At 43.2% G+C, this 10,353-nt stretch overlaps 1 long non-coding RNA gene across 9 annotated transcripts in view; it reads right to left on the bottom strand.

The window, feature by feature from the left end:
- Positions 1-10,353, bottom strand: part of LOC117308454 (uncharacterized) — a 102,581-nt gene that overhangs the window by 46,672 nt on the left and 45,556 nt on the right. For 4 of the 9 annotated variants that reach the window (XR_004522446.2, XR_012326541.1, XR_012326538.1 and 1 more), the window contains exons 2-3: positions 4,352-4,395; positions 2,333-2,824 (exon numbers count right to left, since the gene is read on the bottom strand). This is a non-coding gene — a long non-coding RNA (uncharacterized lncRNA). Of the gene's footprint in view, positions 1-2,332; positions 3,603-4,351; positions 4,396-9,772; positions 10,223-10,353 lie in introns of those variants that run through there. The other 5 variants (XR_012326540.1, XR_012326536.1, XR_012326542.1 and 2 more) reach the window with 5 other exon arrangements.

Below are 10,353 nucleotides of genomic sequence, written 5' to 3'. Positions count from 1 at the left end.
CATTTTTTTAAAATTTGAAATAGCATTTTTGTTATTTGAAAGGGAAATCCAGATGGATTAAAGATGAGAGGTATAAAACGAAGCCCTTTTAGTAAATATATGCAGAATCTCGGGGTAGACACTCTTCTAAGTGTGACACCTAAGCCAGAAGATAGGAGGGAAATGCTTAGCTCCTCCTGTGGCATTAGTCTAAAACCATGGATTTTTACGACCCAACAAGTAAATAACATATTCAAATATAGTTATTTACGATATGGGAGTGTCATAGGGTAGAACAGAGAATGTGAAAAATAATCTGATTTAGAAATGTAGGAAAAAAACTCAACTGTTATTGGGCAAAAGGTACTTGACCTAGTTAGCTACAGAAAAGAATGGAATCTGTAGAACAAAGGCAAACTGTGCCATACCTAAATACTGGACTCTGTAAGTTCTTTCCATGGTGTTAGTGGCTAACAGTACTGAAACTACTATATCTGTACTAAGCTGGAACGGAGCAAGCAATAAATTCAATGAATGACAAATGTTGGAAGCCAGGTTTCTTACCGTTGGAGTGGAAAGTTACAGATAAGCAAAGGCAGATGGTTACAATACTCATGTAATAATGGACAGATTACATTTCCTCAACTTTAAAAAATGTTGTGCATCAGAAGGTGCTATCAGGGCTTCCCTGGTGGCGCAGTGGTTGAGAGTCCGCCTGCCGATGCAGGGGACACGGGTTCGTGCCCCGGTCCGGGAGGGTTCCACATGCCGCGGAGCAGCTGCGCCCGTGGGCCATGGCTGCTGAGCCTGCGCGTCCGGAGCCTGTTGCTCCGCAACGGGAGAGGCCACAACAGTGAGAGGCCCACGTACCGCAAAAAAAGAAAAAAAAAAAAGGTGCTATCAGAAAGTGAAAACACAGCCCACAGAACTGAAGAAAATATGTGCACATGATATATCTGACAGGAGTCTCCTTCAGAATACATCAAGAACTTTTACAAATCATCCACAAAAAGACAACCCAAATTTTAAAATGGAAAAGGACTTGAACACACCTTTCTCCAGACAAGAAACATAGATGGTCAACAAGCACATAAAAAGATGTGTATGAAGATAGAAAGAAACCCACAAGATGGAATTATGTCAGAGGAAAGCAGGAGCAAATAGAAAGAGCTCTCAACAGCCGAAGCAGGAATGAATTGAGCAGCCAAATACTGCACTGCTGGATTATGACCAAAAGCTTAAAATAACTTTCTGGGTGGGGCGTCCACGCTGGTAAAAAGAAATGATTAGATAGTGTTTTGTTGTTTTTTAATGAGTACCACTGAATAGAAATCTCCTACGTTTAAGTATTCCAAATAGCTGATGTAGATATTCAGCCACTCATTAAGGAGGTGGGGCTAACTCCCGCTCCTGAAGTGTGAGTGCCGCATAGTGACTTCATCCTGAAGAAGACGCAAAGTACGGACTTGGGGAAAAAGTAACTTCACAGTGGGGAAAATATGACAAAAACTACCTCAGCCAAGAGGGCAAAGTTAACATGAACAGTGTTGCTTTGATGTATGTTCCTATGATATAAAGTAAGGAGAAAGCACTTTACCTCTGTGATATGCTTCCTTAAAACCCATGACCCCATTCTAATCGCAAGAAAAACGTCAAGTAAATCCCAATGCAGAAGAGTCTACAAAGTAGCTGCCTAGTCCTCCTCAACACTGCCTAGGTCACTGAGAGAAGGACAGTGTGAGAAAATGTCCAAGCCAGAAAGATCCTAAAGTGACATGATGACTCAATGCCATGTGAGACCTTGGATGGGATCCTAGGACAGAAAAAAGGGAGAACGAAGGGAACCCGAATAAAATATGGATTTTAGTTAGTAGTAAGCTATCCATATTTGTTCATTAACTGTGACAATTCTGTAGAAAACGAATGAAAGGTGAAATTAAAGGTCAAATACAACAAGCTATTGCATCAAACTATAAACCTAGGATAAAACAGTGATTTCCTAACAATATACAAACAAAATGAACCGTAAAATATGGAAAATACAAGCAGACCAATTAACCATGCTATGACCCTTTCTCCCTGCTAGTTCTCTCGTTGTTCTGGGGTTTTCCTCTCCTGGGACATAGAAGAACAGGGATAGAGCTGTTTGGCAGCTCCCCTTAGATCTGACCCCACCCAGTGTCTTCATCTTCCCCAGACATGCCCTATCCAATGAGGACACATGCCAGAAGGAGTCTCAGGAATCACTGACCCTGATGAGTCAGGACTTGCTGGCTTACAAGGGACTAGACACACTTGCTCAAGTAAAATAAATTAACATTATTTTAAATGATAGAAATAAATTAATACTTACAAGAGACAAGTTGAAGAGTGGGGTTGGAGGTGTCAGGTCCAATGGCTCACGTTCTTGTAGTATGTCCTGCTGAATCAGTCGCACTGAATGCCTTGGGGTGGTCCCATTCACCGGCACAGTCTCTCTCACTGCATCCACAGCCACCAGCAACTCCAAGATGACACCCACACAACATCCATTCTACCAGCAAGGGTTTCTCCTTCCCTAGGGTTCCATGAAAACTCATGACTTTGAATGCCTTTGGCCTGGCTTGGGTCACATTCTCACCCTTGAACCGATCACAGCAAGCAGAGGATGAAAAATGGGATTGGCTAGACGTGGATCATACAGCCATCTTCTAGGTGGGTGGAATATAAGGTCAGCCCCCTGAAACTGTTTGGACTGGAAGCAGCTGAGATGTAGTTCCAAAAGGAAAGCTGAGGTGCTGCAGCTGGTCATGAAGACAGATGCTGGCTCGGCAAAAGCGGCAGATTCCGTATCACTGACAGTCCACTGCATGGCACAGAATCAGAAGCACAAAGCAGGAAGGGATTCACTTAGGGTCAGGGGCTGTAGCCACCCATCCGCTGCTCCCGCTATTCTCCCACGACAGCGAAAAGTTCTTCCATTTGCTGAAAAGCAAGGCTGCTGATGATGGTAAACACAAGGATCCTGCCTTGGTCACCGGGCCCTTGCATCATAGAGACTGTCCCAGAATAGCCCAGGTGCTCTCAGAAGGCACACGGACCTCGTTCTTGTTCCCGGGAGGTGGTTGCGCAGGATGCATATGCCTGCCCGCTGGCCACATTAATCACCCGTCCCCGAAGAACAATATTGCTCATTTTTCCAGTCTCTTCTCCTGCCTTTACAAAGAGCAGGTACCAAATGCTAGGGTGGTAAAGAAATTATTGCTCAATGAAGTACGGGGAGGCTCAAGGATTATTCAATACCATGGAATTCATAATCGGCAGGCTTTCCAAAGGCCGCATGGGTGTATATGACTCTCTAGTAACACGCAGTCCCTGTGAAACTGCCTCTTGGGAGGCCCAGCTGCTCCCATAGCTTTGATTCTTAAAGAGTATGAATGTCAAAAGTTTGTAACAGGGCTTCCCTGGTGGCACAGTGGTTGAGAGTCCGCCTGCCGATGCAGGGGACAGGGGTTCGTGCCCCAGTCCGGGAGGATCCCACATGCCGCGGATCGGCTGGGCCCGTGAGCCATGGCCGCTGAGCCTGCGCGACCGGAGCCTGTGCTCCGCAACGGGAGAGGCCACAACAGTGAGAGGCTCGCGTACTGTTAAAAAAAAAAAAAAAAAAAAAAAAAAAAGTTTGTAACAACTGGAAGGCCAAAGGACTGCAGGGCCACCGTCTGTTGTCTGTTGTATGGTTTTTGTGGCCAGGGCCACATTCAACATTTGGAGGGTTATTACCTCTCTCGGCAGGCTAAGAGGCTGTGAGGGAGAGGACCCTTTTCTCAACCACATGGATGTTGGGAACATAAACATGCCAAGGGGCTGTCTATGCTGCCCAGGTTGTTGTTCAATTGCCCAGCGGCAGGTTCAGCTCAGTAACTGGCCAGAGGGCTTGACAGGGCCCAGGCTGGGCTGAGCTGGAGAACCACAGATGCCTGCTTGGATGGTCAGAGGTCACGGGTTATCCTGTCTGAGACTTGATTTTCTACTGATGCCCGCTCAGATGGGACAGAGGATTCATGAAGTCCCAGAAGGGCCCCAGCTGCCCTCAAGAAGGCAGCACCTGAGGGTCAGCCCGTCACTACCCAGTCCTGCGTAAATCGGCACGTCTTCAGAGTGCCCTCGCGTCAGGGCTGTGCTGGAACCTGGGACTGCCCAGGCAGAGTGGGGCTGGCACCACCCCTTTCAGGCAGGAGGGAGGGAAGAGAGAAACCCTACATGACTTCTGACGGCCTCCACAGCCCCTGACTGAGGTTGAGGTCTATTTGAAACAGAGACAGTACAGACATTTCATTCGTCTCCCAAGAGCCCAGGACTGGGGGGAAGACAAACAATGATACAGCTCACCTACCTGACTCACGTGTGACCTTGGGAGAATCCTGTCCATCCTGGAGGCTTCAGAGAGATGGAGAGAGACAAGAACGGTGAGAACAGGTTATCCTTTAACCTAACTCTAACCCTCACCCTAACCCTAACATCCTAACCCTTTACCCTATTACCCTAAACCTAACAATCCTAACCTTGGATCCTAGACCCTCGATCCTGACACCTCAACTCTAATCCCTGACCCTGACCCTTTAACCATCACCCTAAACCCTGACACTGACTCTAAGCACAGACCTTAACCTTAGCAAAGTGGATGCCAAGGGATGACTCTATAATCTCTAAAATAAACCAAGGGAATAAATCCTCATGACCTTGCATTTAGCAGTGGTTTCTTCGATCTGACATCAAAGCTTAAGCAATGAATAAAATATAGATACACTGGATTTCCTCAAAGTTAATAATTTTATCACATCAAAACTGCTATCCAGAAAGTTAGACAGTCCACAGAATGGAAGAAAATATTTGCACATGATATATCTAATAAGAGTCTGTTATCCAGAACGTATCAAGAAACTCATCAACAGAAACACAAAGAACTCAATTTTTAAAATGCACAAAGGACTTGATCAGACTCTTCTCCAGACAAGACATGCAAACGGTCAACAAGGACATGAAAAGATGTCAAACATCAGTAGTCATGATGGAAATGCAAATTCGTACCGTAATGCAATACCCCTTCAAACACACAATTGTTATAGTCAAGAAAAATTAAAAATAATGAATATTGGCAACAATGTAGAGCAAATGGAACTTTTAAACATTGTGGAAATGTAAAATGGTGCAGCCTACGTGAACAATACTTTGACCTTTCTTCAAAAAGATAAATGTACTGGGTTGGCCAAAAAGTGCCTTCAGTTTTTAAGTAAAAATAAAACACACATTTTTCATTTTCACCAAGAACTTTATTGAACAACGTATTCACCCTTTTGTTTCACTAGCTTCTGCCCTTTTTCAGGCAACCACATAATTCTGTCTTCCCAAAACTTTTTATCTTTTTGAGCAAAGAACTGTTCCTGGTGCCTTTTACAGTCTTCCACGGAATTGAAATTTTTTCCATCAAGAGAATTTTGTAAAGACCAAAAAAAATGGAAATCTGAAGGTGCAATGTCTGGTGAATATGGCGGATGAATCAGAACTTCCCAGCCAAGCTGTAACAGTTTTTGCCTGGTCACCAAAGAAACATGAGGTCTTGCATTATCCTGATGGAAGATTATGCATTTTCTATTGACTAATTCCAGACGCTTTTCGTCCAGTGCTGCTTTCAGTTGGTCTAACTGGGAGCAGTACTTGTTGGAATTAATCATTTCGTTTTCCGGAAGGAGCTCATAATCGAGGACTCCCTTCCAATCCCACCATATACACAACATCACCTTCTTTGGATGAAGACCGGCCTTTGGTGTGGTTGGTGGTGGTTCATTTCGCTTGCCCCACGATCTCTTCCGTTCCACATTATTGTACAGTATCCACTTTTCATCACCTGTCACCATTTGTTTTCAAAATGGAACCTTTTCATTGCATTTAAGTAGAGAATCACATGCAGAAATTCACTTAACTTATGTGGAACTCAAACATCAAAGCAATTAATAGAATCAAGCTGGTGCAAATGATTTTCAGTGCTTGATTTGGATATTTTGAGTATGTTGGCTATCTCCCACGTGGTATAATGTTGATTGTTCTCAATTAATTTCTCCATTTGATCGCTATCAACTTCAGCTGGTCTACCAACCATGGAGCATCGTCCAGCGAGAAATCTTCAGCATGAAACTTCACAAACCACTTCTGACACGTTCAATCAGTCACAGCACAAATCCATACACTGCACAAACCTTTTTTTGCATTTCAGTTGCATTTTTACCTTTCTTGAAATAATAAAGCATAATATGCCAAAAATGTTGCCTTTTTTCCATCTTCAATACTAAAATGGCTAAACAAAAATTCACCAACTTTGATAAGTCTTTTGCTAAATGCATGCTGATATGACAGCCATCACATAGAACCTCACAAAATTGTTTTGAATGAAGTTAAAGACAACTAAGGGCTACTAGAGCCGTCTTACGGAAAAAGTCGAATAAACTTTTTGGCCAACCCAATTAGGGTTCAACAACTCCACTCCTATACAGACACCAAAGAATTGAAAACAGGTGTTCAAACAAACTTGTACACAAATATTCATAGCAGCACTGTTCATATAGCCAAAAGGAAGAAACAATTAAGATGTCCATCAACAGGTGAATAAACAAAATGTGGTACATCCATGAACTACCATATTATTCTGCCATATAAATGAATAGAGTAAAATGGTGCAGCCACTGTGAAAATAAAAGCTCCTTAAAAAGTTACACTCTGGGTTAACATATGATCCATCAATTTCACTTTGGGGCATTTACTCAAAATATTTAAAAGCAGGGACTGGAACAGGTATTTGTACACTCATATTCATAGCAGCATCGTTCACAATAAGAAAAGGTGGAAGCAACCCAGGTGTCCATTGATGGATAAATGGATAAACAGAATGTGGTATATACACAAAGGAATATTATTTAGCCTTGAAAACTAAGGAAATTCTGACACATGCTACAATGTGGATGAACCTTGAACTTACTATACTGAATGAGACAAGTCAGTCACGGAAGAACAAATTCTATGGTTCCACTTACATAAGGTATCTGGGGGAGTCAAATTCAAAGACAGAAGGAATGTGGTTGCAGGAGCTGAGAGGAGTCAGTGTTCAATGGATACAGTTTCACTTGGGGAAAATGAAAAAGTTCAGGAGATGAGTGGTGAGGATATTTTTATAACGATGTAGATGTAGTGAGTGCCACAGAACTGTACACACCAAATGGCTTAAACGGTAAATGTTATGTGTTTTTATTCGCAGTGGGAAAAATGAAGTACTGATACATGCTACCATATGGAGGAACGCTGACAACACCCTAAGTGAAAGAAGCCATACAGAAAAGGCCACACAGATAACATACTCATTCTGTGCTTTAAATCCATCAAGGTTTTGAACATAAGGGAAAGTCGTAGTCAAGGTTTCAGAAAAAAAAGAAAACTGGGTCACAATGAAAAAAGATATTGCCATAGAGTTGGGGCAGGTGGTGAAAGGGGAAGTGGACCTATGGACCGGATTATTATAAGAAATTATAATCCTCCTCATTTGGTGGTTAAAAGTGCTTGTTCCCTGGGAGTGTATCCATGTTTTGGGTAAAACACACTGAAGTGTTTTGTGTGAAGTGGCAAATGTGAGTACTCTGTACTGCTATGGAAAATTTTCTATACATTTTAAATTACTGTAAAATAAATTACTTTTCAAAGCAACTGTGTCAATAAAAGGACAGAAATGTAGAGAAGACAACGATCTTTGTATAGAGGCCAACCCTACCCAGATCCTGCTCACCCAAAGTGATGATGTAATTTGCCATTGTAAAATTTCACGTGTTTTCAAGGGGCAGTGTGGGAAGATTATAATAGTAGCCACCCTATCTTGGGTGTTGTGGATGAGCTGGATGTGGTAGAAACAGTGGGATTTCTAATTCCAGTTTCCCGTATTAAATCACCAAAACACTGTCAGAACCAATAAATGAATTCAGTAAAGCTGCAGGATACAAAATCAATACACTAAAAACACTTGTGTTTCTATACAGTAATAATGAACCATCAGAGACAGAAATTAAGAAAACAATCCCATTTCCAATAACATCAAAAGAAACAAATACCTAGGAATGAATTTAACCCAAGATGTGAAACAGCTGCACGCTGAAAACCTTACGACATCAATGAAGAAACTGAAGATGCAAAGAAATGGAAAGATATCCTGTGCTTATGGATGGAAAGACTTAGTAGTGCTAAAATGTTCATTCTGCCCAAAACAGCATACACATTTAATGCACATCCTACCAAATTTCCAATGGAATTTTTCACAGGAGCTGAACAAACAATCCTGACATTTGTATGGAACTACAAAGGACCCTGAACAGCCAAGGGGACCCTGAGAAAGGAGAACAGCAGCTGGAGGAAACTCACTCACTAACTTGAAACCGTATCACAAAGCTACAGTAACCAAACAGTGTAGAAATAGCACAAAAAGAGGCATGGGCCACAGGAACAGAATAGAGCCTGGGAAAGAAATCCACATATATGTGGTCAGTTTATGACAAAGCCGCCAAGGACATACACCAGGAAAAGGAGAGTCCCCTCAATAAATTGTGTGTGATAGAAAGAAGGGAGAGAATTACTGTGTTGGCTTCTTGGGGACACTTGGAGGACTTTCTGACAGTGGGGATGCAATCCGTTTGTCTTTTCCCTCCTTGGTAAGAATCTCCGTATGACATGAGCCTCTCTAAGAATCCTCCCTGAATCGAGGCCTGAAGAAATCAGAGCTGAGATTCAAGTTGTCTTCACAGACAATATCTCAAGGTTAAGTATAAGTATGACTTCAACAAGGTAATTTAAAGTGCCATTATTGCCCTCCATTCCAGATGTGTCAGAGGGGAAGTGTTGGCAGAGGCCTAGTGTTTAAAGCTGTCTGGTTTGACTGGACATGCTCATTCATCCCCAGCTGGCCTCACACGCATTTGAGTTACTGGCGATGACCAAGCTGAATTCAGAGACTCGTCAGCGGGAAGGACACTGACGGAAACTCTGTTACCTGTCCTGTTGGTTTCCCTGTACCTTCTGGTCACTAGGTTGTGTCACTTGCTGTGGTGCTTGGGCATCAGGTTTTTAATACAGTTATTACCAGTTGTGAGACTAGGAAGAACGGAAATCAGGCCATTCCACGAAATCTGAAACTGGAGGACAGGGTCACTTTCTTATTTTCCTGGTTTAACAGGCCAGTTAGTTGCTGCTCATGACTAACTAGCCCTGTTTTACTATCACACCGGGCAGTCGACTGAGATTTACCCATATATATACTTATACTAGTTCTACCTCAAAGAGCCTTCTTGATCAAACATGTCAACAACTTCACCTCAATCTGGAAATACTGGAAAGGCAGAATAAATTCAGTTTAAGGTGATTTATGTAAATCATTTATTACAGGAAATTTTCGTGGTGGGAAAGGCCAATATTTACCACCCAGTAAAAATAAATACTGATCTGATCTCAAAATCGTGTCTTCTACACACACACACACTGGCGTGGGCACACACTCACGTGCACACGGGCAGACACAGACCCTCTGCGGAAGTTACCAATAGCTTGTGAGGTCAGTGAAACCCCATGATTACGAGCTTACGCTGTGCAGTATGCTGGCTCTGGGTTTAAATCCTGCCCCTGGCTGTGGGACAGGGCACAGACCACTTCAGCTCCCTGCACAGTTTTTCTCTTCTCTTAAACAACACCCACTACAGAAGGGTTAGTGTGAGGATCAGATAGCAAGTACCTAATAAACTGGTGCTTCTCAAACTCCAAAGTTCACACAAATCATCTGGGAATCTTGTTACAATGCAGATGCTGATTCAGGTGCTCAAGTGGGGCTGGATGGTCTAAGTTCCTAGGTGATGTTATGTTGCCAGTCCACGGACCAAACTTTGCGTAGCAAGGTACACACTGAAACCAAAATCGCTATCCTGTGGTCCTGCCAGTCAAGTAAGAGAAGAAAGCTGAGAAAGGATTTTTTGGTGCCCAGTGTGAGCTTGGCATGAACTCAGTTTCTCTAGGTACGGAGAAAATAACACATTTGGGGCCAGGCTTTATTCTGTCCCCTCGTGAGCCTCAGCATGACTTAATTTCCATTCTTCTGCCCAGAGCCAGCCAGGGGCCACGGGAACCCACAGAGATGGGGAGTCTCACACCTGTCATAGTCCTGGCAAATCTCCCCTACGGCCACCAAGGCCTTCAGGTACTCGCTGGCTGGCAGGGGTGGGTATAGCGCAGGGAACAGCTGTTACTGGGGTCCCTGTTGGAGGCAGTGGAATCTATAGCTACCTAGAAGAGAAGAGAGGCAAATGAGTGAATTTAAAG

Source organism: Tursiops truncatus, chromosome 16, assembly GCF_011762595.2.
Source record: "Tursiops truncatus isolate mTurTru1 chromosome 16, mTurTru1.mat.Y, whole genome shotgun sequence".
In the NCBI taxonomy this organism is placed as follows: Eukaryota; Metazoa; Chordata; class Mammalia; order Artiodactyla; family Delphinidae; genus Tursiops; species Tursiops truncatus.
Note: the sequence above shows the minus strand (reverse complement) of the source record. Positions and strands in the feature narration are given on the sequence as shown.